Genomic DNA, 23,620 nt, shown 5'->3' with positions numbered 1-23,620 from the left:
GGATTTGTAGTGGACAAAGTGGTGCTGGGGCGGGTTTTCTCCAAGTACTTCGGTTTCCCCTGCCAATCTTAATTCCTCCAAATTCTCCATCATCGTAATCACCAGGGGCAGGCTACAATAGGCCAATCAATGGCCACTGTGCCAAGTGGACCCAGTCGGACTTCACCTCCCACTAAGCGAATTTAAAAAACTGAGCTATCCCAGAACGTCAGATGCTGTGCAATATGCAAAAATCGCCAAACAGAGCGCAAAGGAAAGGAAGCACACTCCACGACACGCCATGCCGTCGTCAAAAGGAAATAATTTTTCAGTGGAAGATAAGGTTCCCTACTATAAGGCAGGTCTATCGTTGTGCCAAGGAAGGGAAGGAGGAAATTCGTACAGCGTGCTGTATCTTGGAAACGATACGAGAAGTTAGAATGAGTCTTACAGATATGGAAACCGTAAAAACTGCGCGTGACGCAATAAACTTCGAGACTGGAGGATTTAAGAGGGACTTCATGAGCTTTCTTTTCGCCACTGCAAGCAGACCCACTCTGGAGTCCACATGCAAAGCGGAACTGGCCACGAAATTCCACCTAGTGCCAGTGTTAAGGATGGATTTTCACCGCTTTGCCAACTATATGTTTTATTCCCTAACTAGCTTAGGGTGGGCTCTAGTGGTTAGAGTTCCTGGCTACAGATCCAGAGGTCCCGGGTTCCATTCCCGGTGCTACCAGTTTTTCTGAGAAATAGTGGGTCTGGAATGAGGTCCACTCAGCCTCGTGAGGATAATTTATGAGCTATTTCAAGGAAATATCGGCTTTGGACTAGAAAACCGAGATTAACGGCCATGGGGATCCGTTACGCAGACCACGCGCCACCCTCTATCCGCTAAAGTTGGCACTAACTTCGCCGACAAGGGGCGGTCGCTCGGTCGGTATAGTTCACTTGCGGACTATAGGCCACTGAGTTGTTCTTAACTATCTTAGGGTGAGTATCCTGAACAATGGGGCAGCTGGCTCCTCCGAAATGTCAGGATATTTCTACCAGACTATATTGTGTCATATTCCAGAATGCAGTAATCTTCATATTCATCGCGGTGAGAACCTCATATCTGACAAGTCGTATGTTACTTGAAAGCGTTTCAAAATGTGTCTTGAAAGAAATAAAATGAAATTGATGTTTAAGGTCAATTAGGCAAATGGCAAATTTTGTAAACATGTCATTATTCGGTCCAAGACCTGTTATATCATGATTAACACTACGGTATAGAGTCCTGCTTCGGGAACTAATGATTGTTTTGTTGAGCAAAAATTTCCCTCCATTTTGGGTCTAGGAAATTCAATAACATTTTCACAAGAGCTCGCCATTAGACCTTATCTAGAGCCACTTTAATCCACTTTACTTTCTCAACACTTCCGATAAATCTCTTAGAAATCCACTATTTGTGAGACTGAGGAGCAACTACAAGGGTTTTTTATATACAGATTATGGAAATGTGACGTGGAAGAAACTGGCCCACGACTATGTCCAACTGCGGGATTTGGCACTAGAATTTTTGGACATTTAGGTTCTTCTATAAGATTCATTTCATGCTACCTAAACATTGCATGGGGCAATTCTCAAAATAATGCCCGGAGGCTATAATTTTTTTTTGTGACGGCAACGTCAATTTCTTTTTTTAATTTTGCCCGTTCTCAATTTCCAGTAATGGACCACTCTGTACCAATTTTTTAGCTTACAAGTGCCTGCAACTGTTCCGTGTGCCATATCTGTTGAAATTCCGTAAAATTCCTCGAATTTGATTTATTCAAAATCCTTTTACTTAGTATATGTAAAAAGCAACAGGTCCCTCTGTGATCTGCATCCCACATTAAATTATCGGCCATCACATCATCTTCACGGCCGGCGATTCCTATAACAACATACGGATTCCCGTATTCCCCATGCAAAAAGATACAAACACCGTGGCTTGAGTCCGCAAGCTAACTATATCGACTGAGTGACCGCCGCTTGTCTGCGAAGTTCGTGCCCATATTCCCCACAGCCGAGAATAAACGGTAGCACAGCGCCATCTACTTCTTTCTAGCAACAATTTCAACTTAAAATGGGAAGTACAAACAGTGAGGATGGTCTGCATTGCATCATCATCTCTTGACGGCAGGGCATACTACGTAATCAACTGGCACAGTGACCATGAGCCGTGGTAACTGGGAAATTCATTGACATGGGGACGAGTCTCGTGTAAACAGCTTTTCTGCATAATGAAATGAAATGATGTGGTACTCAATGACCGCGTCATAGCTTAGGCGGTTAGTCGCTGGCTACCCACCGCGGCGGCCCGGGTTCGACCCCGACTCTGGTCATGTGGGATTTGTGAAGGACAAATTGGCCGGTTTTCTCCGAGTACTTCGGTTTCCCCTGCCAGTCTTCATTCCACGAATTGCTCCACAATCACCAACATCTGTTATTGGGGCCGGTACAATAGGCCAGAAGTGGCCGCAGTACCAAATGGACTTAGTCGCGCCCCCATAAGAATACTAATCTGGCACCACTTGGATATGGGAGCCGGTACAGCGATGGCTACAGGCTGGACGATAGTAGTGTCCAGTGTAGACACTACTGGCTTTGTGTCTTCCAACATCCTTTATTTTGAAAACCCATTTACTGCTCAGAATTTTCTTGCCCATTGCTTTCTCTCTGTTTACATATATCCAAGTTTTGTTTTGGTAGAGTGAATCCTTTTCCTCTTTAATGGCTTTCTTCCACTTCTTGCTGTCTCCGGTCTCCATGCACTCGTCATATGTATAGGTGAGCATACCCTCCTTTTGACTCTCTGTGTGATAGTCTCTGTACTTTGGGTGCATTTGAATGTTTCTTCTTGGTCTCAATGCATATCCATGTTCGTTTTGTCCATTGTTTTTCCTTCCATTATCCTTGTGGTCAGCATTTTCATTTTCTTCAGTATCTGTTGGTTCTTCTTCATTGTTGTCAGCTTCGGGTTCTTGCTGCATTTCGCTATCTTCCTGATCTGGAGTATTTGGCTCGTCTTCTGGATCTGTCACTCTTTCCATTTCCTTTTGTTTATTTTTTGTCACAGGCTTACTTGTGAATGTCACATCTCGGGAGACATAGGTCCTTTCAGTATTTGGATCCCATATTCTGTAGCCATTTGTGTTGTATCCAACGAATATTCCTTTCTTGCTAGGACTGTCCATCTTTTTCAATGATCCGAGAATTTTAGTGTACACTTCTGAACCAAAAATCTTCAATCCAGCCTTATATGGTCTTTTACCATACCAATTTTCCGCTGGCGTTCCATTCACTGTCACTGTTAGACTTCTGTTTAGCAGGTATGCAGAAGTCAGTACAGCTTCACCCCACATCCTCTTACTTAAATCTGAGTCAAAAATCAATGCTCTTGCCTTTTCCACAATGGTATGGTTCATCTTTCAGCAGTGCCATTTAGCTGTGGTGAATATGGTGTAGTAAATTCCATTACAATCCCCTTGTTCTTACACCATTCTCTCAAGGCGTTGTTCTTATATTCCCCTCCATTGTCGCGTCTTCTCACTCTTGCATTGAAGTGACACTCAGCTTCATTTACATATTCCTTCAAAAAGGTACACACTTCACTCTTATTTTCTAACAGGTATGTCTTACAAAAATGTGTATGATCATCCACACTCGTGAGGAAATATTTCTTATTCTCATAAGTGGTGGGATCAATTGGTCCACACACGTCACTATGAATTATCTCTAATGGCTTTCCGGCCCTACTTCTTTCTGTATCAAATGGGTCTCACTTGTTAGGCCTGCATACAAACTGAACATATATTAAAATTTTTACACTTGCTCACACTTTCTGGTGTCCCTTGGCATATCTCTTGTAGTTTCCTAAGATTTGCATAACTTATGTGACCTAGCTTTCTATGCCACTCTACACTTATATCTTGCTGAGTCATCATAGCTTCATTCCTCATGCTAAAGTTAATTACAAACAATCCATTTTCATCCTTTTTACCTTTGATTACAACATTTTTGTCCTTGAATATCTGGACTTTTTGTTTTGTAAACAACACTTCTCCATCATTTTCTGTAATACAGTGCACTGACAGCAGGTTTTTGCTGAGTTCTGGAACATATGAAACTTTTTTTCAAACTACATTCTTTAAATTCCAAACTGCCTATTTCTTTTGCAGTCATACTTTGATTTTTCTTTGCTACCTTTATACATTGAGTATACTGCTTAGTATGTATCAAATCAGTCTTCACATTTGTCATATGACACGTGCTACAACTATCCACTACATACGTACATTTCGTCTTTTTCACTTGCATCACTCACGTGGGTTTCTGCTGCTTCAGCTAGAAAATTGGCCTTGCTTCTTTTATTCCTATCTTTCCTGTCCTTTTCAGCATGGTTTGTTTTCTTACATACTGCACATTGTTTCCTCTTATCACTGTCCTTATTTCTGAAGTAACAGTCCTTTTCAGAGTGATTATTCCTTTTACAGATAGAGCAATTTCTTTTACCTTTGTTGGGGCAATTGATCTGGGCATGACCTATTTGATTACAATTGAAACACTTGAAAAGGGTTTTACTTTTGGTTTTAGTTACTGCCGTAAAAGCTATGCTTTCCTCTTCTTTAGTCGTCATCTTGCACTTCACTTCTTCCAACATCAATCTGGCCACCAGGTCATCAAGGGTTCTGTCCACGGTCGCCGTTGAATCCCAGGCGGTGCTGGAGTGTTTGTAGTCTTCTGGCAGAATCGTTATTTTTGTCATGATCACGTTTTCATCAACGTTTTGGTTCAGTTGACGAAGCTTGAAGGCAATGTTCTGCACATGACATATTCGTCATCATATCCTTAATTTTGTCATACTTGAAGCTGTAGAAGTCTTGTAGCAGAAGGCACTTCTGTTGAGAGGTGTCTCACTGATAAATTTGCTTCAAGGTGTCGTACATTTCTTTTGTGGTTGTGCATGTCACAATGTGGGTCTTCATGTGTTTTTCTATCATTCTCACTGTGTGGTATTGGCACTTTGTATCTTGCATCTTCCATTTTCTTCGTCTCTTCCTTGGTCACTTAACAGGTCGCTGCCATCAACGATGCTTATCAGTTCTTTTGCACGCATCAGAATCTTGATTTCAAAATCCCACAATGGAAATGAGTCAGTGTCCTTCAGTTTTGGCAGATGAATTACCTCTTCTGTCTCTGTAGTTGCCATTTTTTCGTTATTCTTCTTCTGTCTTCTCCTTTTTTAGTTTTTGAGCAAATCTGGGCCCATAACCTGTTGATTTTCTTTGTGTCATGCTTACATATCACTTAACAGCCATATTGGATGAGAAGAAACTTTTTATTATAATACAAAACAAAAACAAATGAATATAGATCACTATTACCAACATGAACATTTCTACATTACTAGATTCTCAACAGTAATGAGTAGCATATTATATTGAAGAGGAAAGAAATTAAAATTTTAGGAATGTAATGCCTCTTCTCAGTATCAAAATATAATATTTTCAGGCATGTAAGATTGTAATATGTTATGTCCATGTACTCTAAAATTTAGCTGAAACCTTAAGTTACCACAAAACCAATCTTATATCAGTGTGACAACTTACCATGTAAATTAAAAGAGGATGGAATGATGGAACAATGGCTCTGGCGTACATTTCTTTATGGTTATTGTATGCACTGTCAATCAAAGAGACCACGTATTAGGGATATTAACTTCATTTCTAGACTGGAATCAATATACATTAATAATAAATGCTGTAAACAGGAAGACAAGTTTATAAATGCATCTGTTATTCAGTAAGCCTGCAATCATGATACTAAGCAGAGGAATGAGGTGCGATACATATGTACAGTATAAAATTTCTATAATATCTTATTTACAGGGAGCAAAATGTTACCATTATGATGATGGGTGAGAAAAGGAACAAGACACAAGAAAGCATAATAATACCAAGTTTCCAATGCAAAGCTGACAGTAGTCTAACAATCAACCTTTCTGGGCCATTGTTCCTTTACTTGGTGGGTTACTTAATGATGCTGTCAGTATCTAGACTATATAGGGCTAAATGGTAGGATGACTGACAGAAAATAATCTGGAAGGAAGTGCTCATGCCTGTGATTTGGCCTGTGTGAGGTGCTTTCCAGCTGAAATCAAAACCAAGCAGTTCTTGAATATAAATCTAGAGTGTTACATCAAGACCAACTTGTTTGTTGGGCCACTGTTGTAGTAAATAATATTCTACAGAAAGTTTGAGCCAACAGTTATGGTACTTTGTTCAGCTAGTCAACAGTCAACAAACAGTAACTCACACATTACAATAAATAGTCTCCCCTTACACATCTGCTGTGATAGTAAGCAAGTATACAGTTCATTTCCAGCAACTGCTGCATGTTTGTTCACATAGTCAACTGTAAGCCTTCACTATTTTTTAACCATGCTGAGATACAGCATTGAACAATACAGTATATATTCTGTTGTTGATGATGACGATGGTGATGTCGATGTTCCTGTTGTTTAGAATTACACTAGAAATAAGAGCTCTTAATGAGATAAGTGTTCATAAATTTCCTTATCAGTATGTAGCTCACCTTCACCCAGCAAGCCATATAGTTGTACAAAAACTGTTATGAAACATAGTCAGTTATCAGCAGCAGACAATATCAACCTAAGCATGGACTGTCAATAGAAAGAATCCAGGATAATCATACAAGATTCAAGTTAAGCCCAAAAAGCCTTTCCATTGTTTGTCCTAAAGAAGTGTTTTCTTTAAAGCACATGTTCTTACAGTTGCAAAAATCTTAACATGATCTAAAACAAGATATTTGTGATTCACAATCTTCAAATTACAGATCCAGTTTTGAGATTTAACTTTTTAATTGGGTTTTCATAAATATTATTGACTAAATAGTTCACCTTCAGCTTCTCTTCACGATGAAGGCCTCGTCGCATCTCAGTTCATATTAACAGAACACATGCAACTGAGATATTGAAAATCCATATTATACAGCCAGAAACTTAAGTATGATGTAAAAAGTATGGTTTGTAAACACTAGAAGAATCACATGCTCTATATTCTTTAATGACATGTTAATTCAATACAGAATATGGAAATTACAAGCCAGAAGGTCATGGGTTTGATTCCCGATGTGGTCATTTTTCAATCGACCTAATGCTTCCAGTCACAATGTGGCCCTGGGGTCAACTCAGTCTCTTAACAGAAATGAGTATGAGGAATCTTCCTGGGGGTAAAGGGCGGCCAGCCGGCGCATAAGGCTGACAACCTTACCGCCATCTGTGAGCCAACTCTCTAGAAAATGTGGGAGCCTCAATGTCTCACAACCCCATGGGCCTTCAGGGCCTGTTACAGGGATAGGTTTCTTTTATTTTACCTAATTTAAATATGTGGAATAATTTTTAGTGTCATTCATTGAAGAATTAGCCAAAGAAGAAAGCATGCATATTTGCAGCCTGGTAATGCAACAGCACATGCTGCTGAAAGTCAGTGTGGGCACTGTGGACTGCATTTATGAACAAATAATCACTAGAGGGTTTTCTTTGAGTCCCTGAATCTGAATGTGTGTGATTTTTATCTGTAGGGAAGCCTGAAATGGAAGGTTTACAGGATCAATCCACACTTTCAAGGCATTACAGATTGAAATCCAGAATGTTATTCTAGAAATCACAGAAAATGAACTTCAGTGTGAAGTGTGTTGGAGGATACCACTTTCATCAGTTGTAGTATGAAGCAGTTACAGTGGTTTTATAGATAATTTTTGAGTGTGGACCAAGCCTCTAAAGAGACTGAGTAGTAGCAATGATGGCATCTTTCTCTTTGAATAGACAAATAAAGGCATAAACCTCTGTGCATTTCTTGTCTGTCAAAAAGAAATTACTGATTTGAACAATATCCAGATTAGTAAATATTCCAAAATGTGGGTCTTCAGAAGTAGTGTTTAATTAAATTTAGGCCTTCTGTTCTTAGGGTCTATGGTTATTTCTTTTGGGAACACAACCTAGGTACCATACTTCCTTCTGAAAGAACTGGCACTTTTCTGGGTTGAGCTTTAGGTGTGACTATTGCAATCTTTGGAACATTTTCTGTATGTTGGCCAGGTGTTCCTGGAACATCTGGCCAATCATGATTCTGTCATCCAGATACAAGATGTACAAATCATGAAGCTTCTTAAGATGGTTTCCATCAGCCATTCAGATGTTGCTGGAGCATTGCAGAGGCCAAACAGCCTTGCTGTGAATTGCCATAGCCCTTGACCAGCTGAGAACACCAGTACCATCTGTCAATAACTGCTCTTCAGATTTAGAGCAGAGAACCATTTGGCTCCAGTGAGCATGTCTGGTGTATCGTGAATCCTAAGCAGTAGGAAGCAGTCTTTCATTATATCATTCAGCTATCAAGAGCCTATGCAGAAATGGAGGTCCCTGTTTTTCTTCCAGACAAGGATGATGGGAGATGGCTAGTCCCTCTCCTGAACCAGATGAATCCAGTCTCCCCCCCCCCAAATCATATTTCTCTAAGACCAACCTACATCTAGGTCATCTTAGTGGTCTCTTTCTTCTGGCTTTCCCACAGAAATCCTGTATGCACTCCCTATTTCCCCTATGTGTGCTATGACCTGCCCACCGCTTCCTCCTTGACATGATTATTCTGATTATATTTGGCAAAGGGTACAAGTCATGAAGCTCCTCATTATGCATTTTTCTCCAACTTCCTGTTATTTCATCCCTCTGTGGTCCAAATATTCTCCTCATGAACCTGTTCTCAAACACCCTCAGTATATGTTTTTCTCTTAATATGAAAGACCAAATATCACACCCATATAAAACTATAAGCAAAATTATATGAGGGCAAATCGAAAAGTCTTTGCCCCAATTTTTTTTTCAGCCACAATAATACACATACAGGGAAATCAAAATACAGGCAGTGTTCTAAGTACCTTTGACTATTTTTCCACATAGTCACCACCCCAATTCAGGCATTTGTCCCATCACACCACTAGTTTGGAGATGCCGCTGTTGTAGAATTCGGCCAGTTGAGCGTGGAACCACTGCCGGACAGTGGTTTTCGCATCATTGTCGGAAATGAACCTCTGGCCTGCCAGGAACTTCTTCAGTGGACCGAACACATGGTAATCACTGGGGGGCGAAGCCTGGACTATACAGTGTATGCTCCATAGTCTCCCACCTGAATGACTGCAGTTGGGCGGCAGTCCTGTTTGCCACATGAGGCCTGGCATTGTCATGGAGGAGAACCACATCGTCCACTACACTACACTACACTACCATATGAAATGCCAAGCTCCTTGGAAATGACCTTCAGGTGCACACGCCGATCTGCTTTCACCATTGCATCCACATGGGTACTGTTGTCCGGTGTGAGTGAGGGTGCAAGACAGTCCCAACTGCTCGTCATTAAGGTCTTCCTGGCCATTAGTGAACTCAGAACACCACCACCGCACACTTCTCAAAGCGAGACATTTGTCCTCATACATCTGCTGCATTTCCCTATGGATCTCGATGGGCGTTCATCCTTTGCTCCATAAAAAACAAATAACACTTCGCTGCTCATATTACATGGACATGTTGAACACACCAGCCATCTTTGCCGACAGACAGTGGTGCAGTGCCATGGAGCAGCCAAGAGTTAATGCTGGGCCAGTCCAAGCATACCCTGTTGCATCGAATTTATGACCTGGTTACTCAATCATACTAATATTTTGGCTCAAAAGAATGGGGGTAAAGACTTTTCGATTTGCCTTTGTAGTTTTGTATATTTTAATTTCTACGATTTCAGACAGCAGACAAGAAAACAAAAGGTTCTGGACTGAATGGTAGCAAGCATTACCCAAATTCAATCTGCTCTTAATTTTCTCATTAGTCAACTCTTTGACATGAAAATGAAGGAAACAGACATTTTTGATCAGGTTGGAAGGTCTGCTGTATCATTTGCATATATAGATCAGAGCTGTCCTACTGGCAAAGATGCTGGTCACACATGGCTGCTAGTCATTCTGTGTAGCCCACAAGAGTATCCTTCTATTCCCTAACATGTATTCAGGCTTTCTGCTGTTAAAACTGCTTACTAAATATTCCTTATAAAGTCTGAATTTGACTTCACATGACACCTAACAAATGATCAGAAATACAGTATGAATATCACTTGAGTGTACCCAAATGATACAATCTAGCGAATAGTGAGACACTGCACGTTAACCTGAAACATTTAATTTACGTGTACATTTTTGAGCTTTATGGTTCAAATTCAGTGCTTCCAGTTTTTATTCACTGCTTGAACTTCAGGATCTCATCACTACAAGGTAAATGTTTGAATCCATTGGTATTTTTATAGGCCTAATGTACAGTGCAGACCCAAAGTGATTTGAAGTTGGACAACCCTATTATAGATTATAAGTTGTGAAACATCTGCATCACACTATTGCTTTTTAGGTGTATATAATAAAAGCCATTTAAATCACAACAGTATTTTATTGGGATAAAACTAGCAGATCTTGGAAACACATAGAAAATACACATACAACAGACGAGAACCAAAATACAGGCCATGACACAGCACCAACATACAACCCTTCATCTAAATATGGATGAATCACAGCTGTGTATATATAAGTACAGTGCCAAATTCACGGTATGCAAGCACTACATGTGGTATACCACATGCAGTATACTGCTAATTGTACTAAACATAACATTCAACATGACAATTTTAATCGATAGCCTCTTAATTCGCAATTTATATTACCTTTACATTTTATTACATTTTTCTTTTACAATCTTTATTGACATTACACATTTAATGAACACCCTATACCCTATTTTCATCATACACTCAAGCCCAGGCTGGAACAGATGTATCTGACAATGTAATGTACAGATGTACAGATTGGCAGAAAATTGATTATGAATGCATGAATGCCTGGATGTGGCCTTTGCAGCTGAAAGATGTAAATAACTAACTAAAGCTATGAAACTGAGTACTTCTTGGCATGCTGCCAGTTGCTCAGCTATTCAAGAAATTCTCAACATTTTATGGAACCTGAAGGTTCAATACTATGTTCACAAGAGCCCTCCACTGGTTCCTATCCTGAGCCAGACCAATCCAGTCCATACTACCCCATCATATTTCTCTAAGATCCATTTAAATGTTATCCTCCCACTTATGTAGATCTTCCTAGTGGTTGATTTTGCTTTCCCACCAAAAGCTTGTATTCATTCATCTTCTCTCCATGCTCACTACAAACCCTGCTCATCTCATCTTCCTTGACTTGAACATTATATTTCTTGAATAGTATACAAGTTACGAAGCTCCTCATTATGAAATCTTCTCCAGCTTCCTACAATTTCATCCCTCTTTAGCCCAAATAATCTCCTCAATATCCTCAGTCTATGTTCTTCCATCAGTGTAGGAGACCAAGTTTCATAGTCATACAAAACCAAAGGAAAAATTAAAGTTTTGTGTATTTCTGGCCAAAACATGTAGCTGATCAAAATGTATAACTGATATATATTGCATGGTGTTGACAGGAACATTCATCTGCCATTTTTGATCTGTTGCACATGGCCAGGAAGATCAATGAAAGTACAGCTGCCTGCAGAGTCCAACATGTTGTACATCATGTATAAGCATTATACTCATATAAGATATGGAATGTGCTTGCATGCCTTGTAGTGCCATCTGCACCCAGGACAATAACCCTTTCCTCAAGAGACTGTGGTTTTAATACGGTCTCTTCAACTTCAACCTCAGCATTGATACATTACAACCACCGAAGTTATTGGGAATGTGATCGATTTTACTGAATGTAAGGCGTGGTCCATGTCATGCAAAGGATTCACAATTAACAGCACAAGATTATTATTTTGGAGGTTCTGGTTTGGTAAGCTATATGTGTTTTACCCTGAGGCTTAAATAATTCTATTTAGTTCATTTAATATTCAACAAAAGATCGTGATAAAATCATATAACTTAATGCAATAAATATTGATTTAATTCATGTTTGTGGGTGGTCCACTATTGGTCATCTTTTTGGGAATAATCTGATGAAATGCCTTGTATGTACTTATTGGATTTGGATTAAAGAATTTTATTAAGAGCTCTCACTGTTCACAGCCATTTGAACATAACATGGTATCACTGTAAGGTTTTGGCCACTCAGACTTACTATTCTACACAGAGGTCTCACAAAGTAAAAGGGAAAGTTGTTTCGTGCATAATTAATTAAGCACCATGCCATGGAGATGTATAGGGGAGTGGAGGTATAGGTCCACAATTTCAACCTCAGCACTAGCTGGACACGAGTAGTCAGCTTCACGACTCAGCCACTTTACCCCTGGGGAAAAAGCCCTTGGTACCCATTGGATAAGCTAAGTATTTTTTTTTATTGCTAGTGGGGTGGGACTAAGTCCCTTGTACTGCAACCACTTCTGGCCTATTGTACCAGCCCCAGATGATAGGTGAGGGTGATTGTGGAGCAATTGGTGGAAAGAAGATTGGCAGGGGAAACCGAAGTACTTGGAGAAAACCTGCTCCAGCGCCACTTCGTCCACCACAAACGCCACTAGACCAGACCCAGGATCGAACCTGGGCTGCCACGGTGGGAAGCCAGCAACTAACCGTTTGAGCTATGGCGTGGCCAGCTAAGTAAGTAAAGTGAACATGGCAGTTTTTATGACAACTAATCATATAACCTAGATAATGATTTTAAAGTACAAGGTATTACAAAACCAAATGCGGATTTAATTGCGATCACAAATACAATAAAAGAGGAGGTTAAACTCCTAACAAAGAATGATATTGTGGTTATATGGGGGAGTACAAGAGATGTAGGTAAAACTGCAACCTCAGATGGCTTGAATCAACTGAAAGATTTCTATAGCAAAAATTGTCAAATGGATATTATTCAGATAAGTGTGCCACACATACAATCTACCTGTAGATTCCTGTGTAAACAAAGAAGTAGAGACTTTCAATAGAAAATCGAGTAAATTAGTAAAAGCTTTTGAACATACACCTCTTATAAAGGTAAACATAGAAAGAGAATTACATACAAAACATGGATTACATCTAAATGATAAGAGGGAAGGAATTAGTGGCCAGGAACATAATCCCTATTATAAAGCACATGCTAAAGGAAGCAATTAGCATGACATGGAAGCAAGATGAGGGAAAAACTTTACAGCAAGAACACAACAATATAGGGATGGAAAAGCAAGAAGCAGTGACCTATGAGCAAGACAAGATAAAAATAACACAAGAAAACGACAATAATCAGAGTACAGGAAGAGAGGATGCAGACATCGGCGGCGATACTGTGCTCCAGAATAGCAATGGTTGCGAACATAATGAACTGAAGTTGGATGTTATAAATACTAATTCAATATGAAGAGTTTGTAAACCTCCTACTACAAGAAAGGATGATTTTTTATGGATGGAGAGAAGACGAAAAAAAAAAAACTCCAATAATAAAGAAAGCAGAATATGCACTACTGGATTGGTAACAATCCCAGAGAGCTCCATGAGAGGCCACTTCACAGTGATAAGGTGACAGTATGGTGTGCGTTGTCGAGAGTTGGAGTTATTGGCCCTTATTTTTTTGAAGAAGACAATCATGCAGTTACTGTCAATTCACAGCGGTATGTGCACATGATTAAAAACTTTTTCGAACCAGCTCTTGAAGAAATGCATCTAGGAAATGTCTGGTTCCAACAGGATGGTGCCACGGCCCACACAGCCCGAGCTTCGATAACAGTTTTGAGGGAAAAGTTCCCCGGATGGCTCATCTCGCTTCGAGGTGACATCCCGTGGACAGCACACTCACCTGATCTAACGCCCTGTGATTTTTTTTTATGGGGATACCTCAAGGCAGAGGTTTTTAAACATCGCCCCACAAACCTGCTTCAGCTGAAGAATGTTATTCAGCAGGAAGTAGCCCAAATTCCGGTGCACATGTTGGAACGTGCAGAGGGGAACTTCAGAAAACGGTTGCATCAGTGCATAGAGAACGGTGGCCACCGCCTTCAAGATATTTTGTTTAAACCTATATGATATAAAACTTTAAAGTATGTTCTTTCATTAGCTAAACATAAATTTTGTCTATCAGCAATAATTTTTCTTTTATTTGCCTTCAAAAAAGGAAGTTTCTGCTCCCCACCCTGTATTATAACCCCCCTGAAGCATTTAATAAATATTTCTTAACAGTGATGGAAGAAATTATACTAGATATTAAAAATAAAAATAATAAAGATGAAGGCCCAGAATATTATATGTCAAAGTTGAGGCAGAATTCCTTCCCTAATATAAAATTTAAGAGTACATCCACAAAAGAAATAGAATGAATTATTAGATCATTAAGATCAAAGAACTCATATGGTTATGATTGAATTTCCACAAAGATATTGATGATTAGTGCACCCTTTATTAGTTCCCATTTAAATTATATTGGTAATTAAATTATAACATCAGGAAATTTCCCTACTAGATTAAAATACTCTATAGTAAGACCAGTATATAAGAAGGGAGATAAAGCCATTATGGCAAACTATAGGCCGATTTCTCTGTTGACTTCATTCTCCAGAGTGTTTGAAAGAATTATATATGATAGATTGCTTCAACATATAGAAACTAATAATATTTTGGCAACTGAGCAGTTTGGCTTTAGACCAGGAGCATCAACAGAGAAAGCCACCTTTAGTTTGATTGACGAAATATTAAAATCACTGAATACTAGGTTGTTGACTGGAGGTATTTTTTGTGACTTATGTAAGGCCTTTGACTGTGTTGATTATGACAGCTTATTAAAGAAGCTGAAGTTTTATGGACTAAAAGATGTAGCACTTAAATTGATCACATCCTATTTAGAGGGTAGATACCAGAGAGTGAGTTTAGATAGTAATAATAAAAATAGCTCAAACTGGGGATTGATAAGGCGTGGGGTCCCACAAGGCTCGATACTAGGACCATTACTTTTTTTCCTCTATATCAATGATCTACCAGAATCAATAAATAATAGAGCAAGGATGGTCTTATTTGCCAATGATACTAGTATAATCATTAATAGTATTAATCAGACAGAATTTGAAGATACTGTAAACAAAATATTTCAAAGTATAAATGAATGGTTTACTTCCAATTCATGCTGTTTGTAACGAAGGCTAATATGCTACTTGAATTAAATATAATGAACAGAAATAAGAAAATAACTAATACGTGTAGTACTAAATTCCTCGGATTAATACTGGATAATACTGTCTCATGGAAGGTTCATATAGACCTAATGGTATCTTAGCTAAGCTCAGCCTGCTATGCAATAAGAATAATAAAGCCTCTCCTGTCCCAGGAAGTAGTAAGAATGGTATACTATGCTTATTTTCATTCAATCATGACCTATGGGATATTTTGGGGAAATACTTGTCATAGTGACTTATTAGATTACAAAAGAAAGCTATAAGAATAATTAAGGGGATTACAAGTAGAGAGTCCTGTAGGAAACATTATAGAGAACTAAAAATACTAACACTAAAATCACAATATATTTATTCACTCTCTTTATTTGTGATCAATAACAGACATTATCTTGAAACAAACTCTGCCATTCATAATGTTAATACTAGGGCAAAACATGATTTACATCAACCGCTATCTGAACTGACAGTTTTTCACAAGGGGGCCTATTATGCGGGAATAAAGGTGTTTAATGGCTTACCAGCCACAATAAAGGAGATATCTCAAAATGCTGAACAATTTAAATTGGTATTACATTTTTTTTATTTCTTCACTCATTTTATACCATGGACAAATACTTTAACTATAAGGATTAAATGTAATATTATATTATATTTTTAAGATACCAGATTTAAATTGTAATTGCAATATGACTGAATCTGGAACCAATTTTAATGAATTGTGAATGTTTTATTCTGTATCTATTAGTACTATAAGTTGTCTGTATATTATGGGACCCTGTCCTCAAAGATATTTTAGATACCTTAAATTGTATTGATGAAATTTAAGTTAAATAGGTGGCATTATCATGTGTTTTACGTGTTTATAATTACTGTTATGATGGTGAATTGTTATTATGTATATGAGGTTTTCTGTTATAACGTTCTCTGGATGTTTTCAAACTTACATTTTTATATTGTTACTTTCTGTATTCTGTTATGACACTATCCTTATGGACATTTAAACTATATGGACGTGTTCTATATCTGAGGCAATATCACCAAACGTAGATCTTGTGAACAAATAAAAAATGAATGAATGAATGAATGAGGACATCTGGACATGGGTAGATACACCTGAATGATTCCCTTTGCAACAACGAATAATCACATACATACATCATCATCCTACTGACAATTACATCACCACCAATCCTGGCAACATCCCAAAATTCCCTCACTTTGCAACTTCTCACGATATCTTCACCCTCATAATTGCCAACATACATTCTCTTAAACCTAACTACCTAGCAATCACAACTACATCCCCATCCTCCCTACATTTCAAAACAACCCCAGATTCCACATGGACAAAATTATTATCTTACGACATTCAATACATATCTTCATCTTCTGATACAACTCTAACACAGGAACAACAACTACATTTCTTTACAGATGACTTCACCTAAACGGCCTAGCCCTGAAGACCATCCACAATGAAAACAACAAGCTCATTCCACTTCTGTAACAACTGGACAATCAACACATGTTGTAGAACAGGACGGATATGGCTTACACATTCAACTGACAACCTCAAATTTCATAAACAACAAAGTAACATCCGTTCAAGGAAATATATCACTCACATACTGGCTCAACCTAGAATTCAATGACACCAGACCATTACTGCTATCTTACAATGCTCTTTGCTTTTGGACAGGCACAGACAGCAACTGGAACTCATCTATCATCAATTACAATCAAATAGAAAAAAATATAGTTGGGATGAAATATCACAAATTACAATTACAAATATATGATCAAGCAACTGTACGAAAATGTCTCCTAACTTCTGGCAATACTAATATCATTACACACAACTTCGAAACCAGCCAGCCAAAATTTACTATTATTCTGGATCACTCTTCTGACCACTCATAAGAGGTCACTTCAGCAGACCTCATCAACGGATTTCATCCAGATATAAACTTGCAACCAACAACAGGAGACTCACCCTACGAATTGGAAGAACTTGTTACTGGACACATGAAAACTTTCACCGTCTACCCTCCTCAACTTAATCATCCATACCTCTGGGAAAATCCATCTTACATTTCACAAACTACTACTGAGGTTGCTTTACATATTCCTGGAAGAACAAATATAAGAGACAGCATTAACAGCAACACCATCATATCTACTCCTCAAAACCCAAATTACAAATACCGAACAACATACATAACATCACCACAAAGCTACCCAACTCTCTTCCTTGATTCACCTCACATAAATGCAGAAACAGGAACAGTGGAATTCATCTGCAGACTATGACTAGACTTTCAACTTACATACGCAGCACACCTCATCCCAAGACATCCAAAAGACAAAACTTGGCAACGACAGGTGATCAACCTTGAAAGATTTCGGCTCTTTCCACAGTACTACAGTTGAAAAGATGTGAAACTCTGACCATTCCATCCAGTGCCAAGCAAAAGAATGCATCAAGCTTTACCCCTCACTTCTCATACAACTTCATCCTGCGGCGCTTAAAGCACAGGCACAACATTACCTTAATATGGAAGTAATTATCTGTTCAGATTTATTCTACCCTTCTCTTTAGCCTCTTTATTTAATTCTAGGTTATTTAACAATTTCACTTCAATTGCTAAGGTGAGATGAAAGGATGATTATGGAGCCATCTGTGGTATGAGTAAGAACAAGAGTGGAAATGGGATACTTCAAAATGTAAAGGTAAAAGTTATTCATGTGCTTAATTAATTAAGGACCACACCATGAAGACATATTGGGTAGAGGAGGTATAGCGTCACCATTCTTGACTCTGGCATTAGATGGAGGTGAGCGGTCAGCTTCGTGACCCAGCTGTTTTACCCCAGGGAAAGAGTCCCTGATGTGATAATAGGCTAAGTGGGCCCCAGAGCCTGTCTGGACACTGTGAAGTTAGAAAAATCCCTTGCCCCTTTCAAGAATAGAACCCCATCTGTCCAGCCTGTAGCCCATTGCTATACCAACTAAACTACCCTGTTCATATTAGTATACAAAAATATCAACAGCCTTCTATGAAGTTTCTTAAGCACACTTAGAAAAGGAATAATGAAATACATGTTGGTGGTAGTCTCCTGTGTTTAATTTCAATAGTGGAAGGGTCTATGGAATATGTGAAAAATTATGTTACAGCCTTAAGTAAACTATGCTTTATTGTGGATCAGTATGGCTGTTAACCATAACTGTGTGACAACCATTTGTGGAAATCTCCCAACATAACCTGTGAAACTTGATGGGACAGAAGGAAAGTCCATTTATGACCTTGTGAAAACGAGACAATTTTTATGGAACCATATAGCTGAAAATCAGAATTATCAGAAAACTTGTAGTGAAAGTTTTCAGTGTTGAATTTTAAAACAAATGTGTCCAGCAGTTTATGTTCTGATACTAGGCTACATACAGACTGCCTCTGTAGTCTAGTGGTCAGAATTGCTGGCTACAGATCCAGAGGTCCTGGGTTCGATTCTGGGCGCTATCAGATTTTCTGAGAAGTAATGGGTCTGGAATGGGGTTCACTCAGCATTGTGAGGATAACTGAGGAGCTATTTCAAGGAACTGGCAGCTATGGTCTAGAAAACCGAGTTAACGGCCGTGGGGATCCGTTGTGCTGACCACGTTGACACCCCCTAGCCACTAAAGTTGGCTCTTAACTTCGCCAAGTGGCGGTCGCTCAGTTGCTCAGTCGCTATAGTTTGCTTGTGGACTACAGGCCATGGAGTTTTTTCACTAGGTTACATATAGACATGACCTCAAGAAGGCATTTTTTCTACATTGAAATGGATGCATAAATAGCTAAAGCTTTCCATGTGCTTAATGAGCACAAAGCCATGAAGACGTATGTGGAGTGAAGGTATCATTCCCCATAATCTTAATGTCAGCAATAATGCAGATCAAATGTGGTTATGCACACTATGTATTATTCTTAATATTTCCTTCCATCCATCATTAAGGTCCACATAGAGGTATAATATGGATTACTGTTCCATAGACTGAACAGACTGACATAGTGGTAATGATCTTGATTCCTGAATTAAGTTTTCTTTTGTTTCCCCAGCCAAATGCTAGGATATTACCCCAGTTGGATCATGACCACTTCCTTCTAAATCCTTTCCAAGTCATCATTCATTTCTCATCCATCTGATGCTATACTGCAGCTCCTCAAAACTTTAAATAACCCACAGTTATAATATAAAGTTCAATAGAAGAATTTAAACACACTGTGGCATATTTATGCCATGCAGGAATCGTTGACCAACAGAAATCTGTAAACACGGCTATTACACAACAATAAGGAAGGCGGTGTTTTCTCCGTGCTGTGCCTAGCCACACCACGCTGGTTGCTACACAGCGATGCAGTAAACATCTCTTGGCAGCGTTGTCCAGCAACGCCTCTGTAAACACAGCAATTATGCAACAGTGAAATAAGGTGCATTTTCCATTGGTCTGATGGAGAGTTTATAAGAGAAACTGGAATTCCTAAGCAGCAGTTCTCGGAGTGAGTTCGCACAGTTAGTGATGAGAGAAGCACATAAATGGAGTACAGAAGAATACAGAAGGTTGCCCTGTGATGATGCCAAGTGTGATTTAGAAGACTTTGTGTGTGCTGTGGTGCAGATATATCTGAAGTGATCTGAAGTGCTACGACTAGTCGCTGTGTTTTAATTGCATTACCAGGAGAGGACTCATATGTGTGTAACAGTGAATTATAATGTGTTTGTAAATCAGTGATGGCATTGTATTGAAGTGTAACTGAGACAGAGTGTGTAACCAAACTGCTAATAAATCCAATCATCTGAAGAAGAACCCATCATTTTGTCACACATAGCCCCCTACACGTGACAATATCAACAATATTTCATGACTGCACAATAAATAACGAGATAAAATATTTTGTCTAAATAATAAGAATACAAACTGCAACAAAACAAATATCTGAAAGCATCAATGCAGCAAAGAAACGTCAACTAAGCCAAAAATATATATGTGGAGTTTCACAAAGTTCCACTGTTAATACCACACTTTGCACACAGTTTTGGAATATGCAAAAACACAGTTTATCCAAAAAAGGGAAAGCTGTGGCTGAATACATACTCGTAATATGCCTGCTTCATGCTTGGGAGTTCCCGGACTCAAATCTGTACTGGCTGTACTATATAAGAAACTGATTTTCCTCGTGTCCATGAGGCAGATACTGGGATAGTACATCAAATTAGGCCACAACTGCATCCTTCACATCCTTCAGTTTCTCCTCCCTTTCAATGCTATGCCATTAAGAAGGTTGGTCAAGAAGTAAATACAGAGAAAAGTATGTGTTAATCTCTCGTTACCAGAATGAAGGCTAAAATCGTAACATAAAGACAGTTAATAGCTCCTCTGAAAATATGGAAAAGTTCAAATATGTGGGAATGACAGTAACAAATCAAGATTTGATTCATGAAGAGATTAACAGCAGATTGAATTTGGGTAATATCTGCTACAATTCAGTTCAGAGCCTTCTGTCTGCTTGTCTGTTATTATAAAAGCTAAAATTAAAATATACAAAATCATAACTTTGCCCACAGTTCTGTATGGGCGTGAAACTTGGTCTCTTGATATCAAGCCAAGAATATGGATTGAAGGTAATCCAGAACAGGACATTGAGGAGAATATTTGGACCAACGAGGGACGAAATGGTTAAGGGGTTGGAAAAACTGCATAATAAGGAAAGAAGGTAAGAAATGTTGAGAAGAATGCCAGTGTCAGCATGACACTAAAGCACCATTCACGAGAGCAAACATCAATGTCACAGACACGCCCCTTCAGAGAGGAAGAAATAGTGATATGCTTGTAGGCTCTTAAGGAGGGAGCAACATGACATGATGACTGAAAGCCAGAAAAGACATCCATTGCTAGATGTTGGCTTGGTAAACATGTTTCTCCAGCAATAAATAAATAAATATGCAACATTAGAGGAAATACTGGACCATTGTTAAGCAACAGCCCAGGTAACACATCATGCAACAATAGCAGAATTGTTAGAAGTGATGTTTTCTGTATGGTTAGTACCAAGGCTATAATAAGGAGAACCAGTGGCAGTTGTTAGTCAGATGAGAATGTCAGTCAGTTCTGAGATAAGTCACCAGCCAGCAAGGATGTGAGCATGAAAGCAGAGGAATGTCCACTGTTGGAAACTGCTACCAAGCAACAACCAGTGGAGACCATATCAGACTGAGAAGACTTACTGTGTGCTATACACTTGTAGAATGTGTAGGCTTAGTGACAGCATTATACTTAAATTTCTTTATTAAAATCCGTCACAACACAATAACAAAACAGTTCATGTTTAACAGTATTTCACTACATGTTTTGGCTTTTTAGAAAGCCATCATCAGGCAAATACACAATTAATGTGTTCTTAAGCTATTGAATTGCATACTATATAATTCAGTGCAGTAGTGTTGGATTTTCCACAATATACCATAATATAATAATATAAAATGTAAAATACAATAAAAGATAAGAGATTTTAAACCATATGAATTACATAATTAAGTTGCAATCTGCCTTCCCACCAGACCGGACATAATACACGTATATAGAGGTACCCATCAAATAATATGAAAACTAGCTAACACTGCATGCATACCAACTGGCCTCCAAGTCTTTTAACCACTTCATATGTGTATACAAGCAAGAAAACTATCGCCATATGTCCGCAAAAACACTATGACAGTATTACGACTGCAACAGCCTACCTTAATAGGACACTATATGTATAGTTCTTAATTATATTTTAGTTATGTAACTTACCTCATTTAAAATCTTTATCTTTTATTGTATTTTATATTTTATATTATTATATTATGGTATATTGTGGAAAATCCAACACTACTGCACTGAATTATATAGTATGCAATTCAATAGCTTAAGAACATGTTAATTGTGTATCTGCCCGATGATGGTTTTCTAAAACGCCAAAACATGCAGCAAAATACTGTTCTACATCAACTGTTTTGTTGTTGTGTTGTGATGGATTTTAATAAAGAAAAAGGTCAGATAAAAAGTAGTGGCAACACCTCTATAGTTGTGAAATGACTTTATTACCTGAGGTAAATGCACTTACATTCCTTCAATATAATCACCCCCCATGTGTACCACCTTCTGCAAAATTTGTGGAAGGCGTCATACACCATTAGCGCGTCCACTTCTGTTGATGTCCAGCAGTGACCACCCTACAGCATCCTCTCTTGTGTTGTAATGTGTCCCTCGCAGTGGTTCTTTCATTTTGGCAAAGAGATCATAATTGTACGGACTCATATCGGGTGAGTATGGTGGATGTTACAGTATCTCCCATCGCCAGGAGATCACTGACAGCGTCAGCAGTATGAGCCCTTGCACTGTCATGAAGGATGATGGGGTTTCTTACCAACAAGTGTCATCGCTTTCTCCTGAGTGCTGGACGAAGATGATTACACAGGAAATTGCAGTATTAGGCAGCGTTTACTGTCTGTTGTTGAGGTACAGTGTGGTACAGTATCACTCCATCAATGTCATATGCCACAATGAACATCGCCTTCACATTACTCTGTGTAGGGCGCACTTTCTTTGGACAAGGAGAGCCAGGATGCTTCCATTCATCTGATTGTCGCTTCAAGTGCAGTTTATATGAGTGAGCCCATGTTTCGTCCAGAGTGATGATCCTTCCAAGGAAGTCATCACCTTCCCTCTGGTACTGGTCCAACAAGTCCTGTGCAATTGCATAACGTTGCCATTGTTGCACCTCAGACATTGTATGGGGTACCCAACGCACTGCAATTTTGTGGTATCTAAGAATATTGTGCAGAATGTGAAGCATGGTTTTGTGACATATGCCTACCTCAGCAGCTAACTCCTGCACAGCCCATCGACAATCGGCATCCAGCAAAGAAGAAGTTGAATTGTGTGGTTGTCAACATGGGGTCATCCTGAATGACAACTGTCCTGAACGGCATCCCTCTCTTCACAGAACAATTTTGCCCATCATGCCACTGTGCGATATGGCAAAGCAGCATCACCACATACTTCTCGCAGTCCCTGATAACAGTTTTGTGCACTATGACCTTGTACAACTTCAATTTTTATTCAGGAGCGTTGTTCTTTTCTTGTAAACATGTTGTTAGGGGACCTTGTGTTAATGGCTAAGGAAGAAACTGTGCTACAGGGCATGATTGATAGACTAATTGAAATTGGAAGGTGCTATGGCATGGAAATGAATGTGGAGAAAACAAAAGTAATGAAAATTTCGAGACAACCAACCCCAGTCACAATAAAGATAGACCAAAAACAAGTGGAGAATGTGAAATGTTTTAAATATTTGGGTAGCTTGTTAAC

General features: G+C 38.9%; 1 protein-coding gene across 2 annotated transcripts in view; it reads right to left on the bottom strand.

The window, feature by feature from the left end:
* Nucleotides 1-5,669: 5,669 nt before the first annotated feature.
* LOC111869536 (tyrosine-protein kinase Btk29A) overlaps nt 5,670-23,620 on the bottom strand; it is a 197,835-nt gene continuing 179,884 nt past the window's right edge. The window contains exon 14 of one of the 2 annotated variants that reach the window (XR_002843682.2): nt 5,670-5,688. The gene's annotated coding sequence lies outside the window, so the exon portion shown is untranslated. Of the gene's footprint in view, nt 5,689-18,821; nt 19,663-23,620 lie in introns of those variants that run through there. The other variant, XR_002843683.2, reaches the window with a different exon arrangement.

Source organism: Cryptotermes secundus, unplaced genomic scaffold, assembly GCF_002891405.2.
Source record: "Cryptotermes secundus unplaced genomic scaffold, Csec_1.0 scaffold196, whole genome shotgun sequence".
Lineage (NCBI taxonomy): Eukaryota > Metazoa > Arthropoda > Insecta > Blattodea > Kalotermitidae > Cryptotermes > Cryptotermes secundus.
Note: the sequence above shows the minus strand (reverse complement) of the source record. Positions and strands in the feature narration are given on the sequence as shown.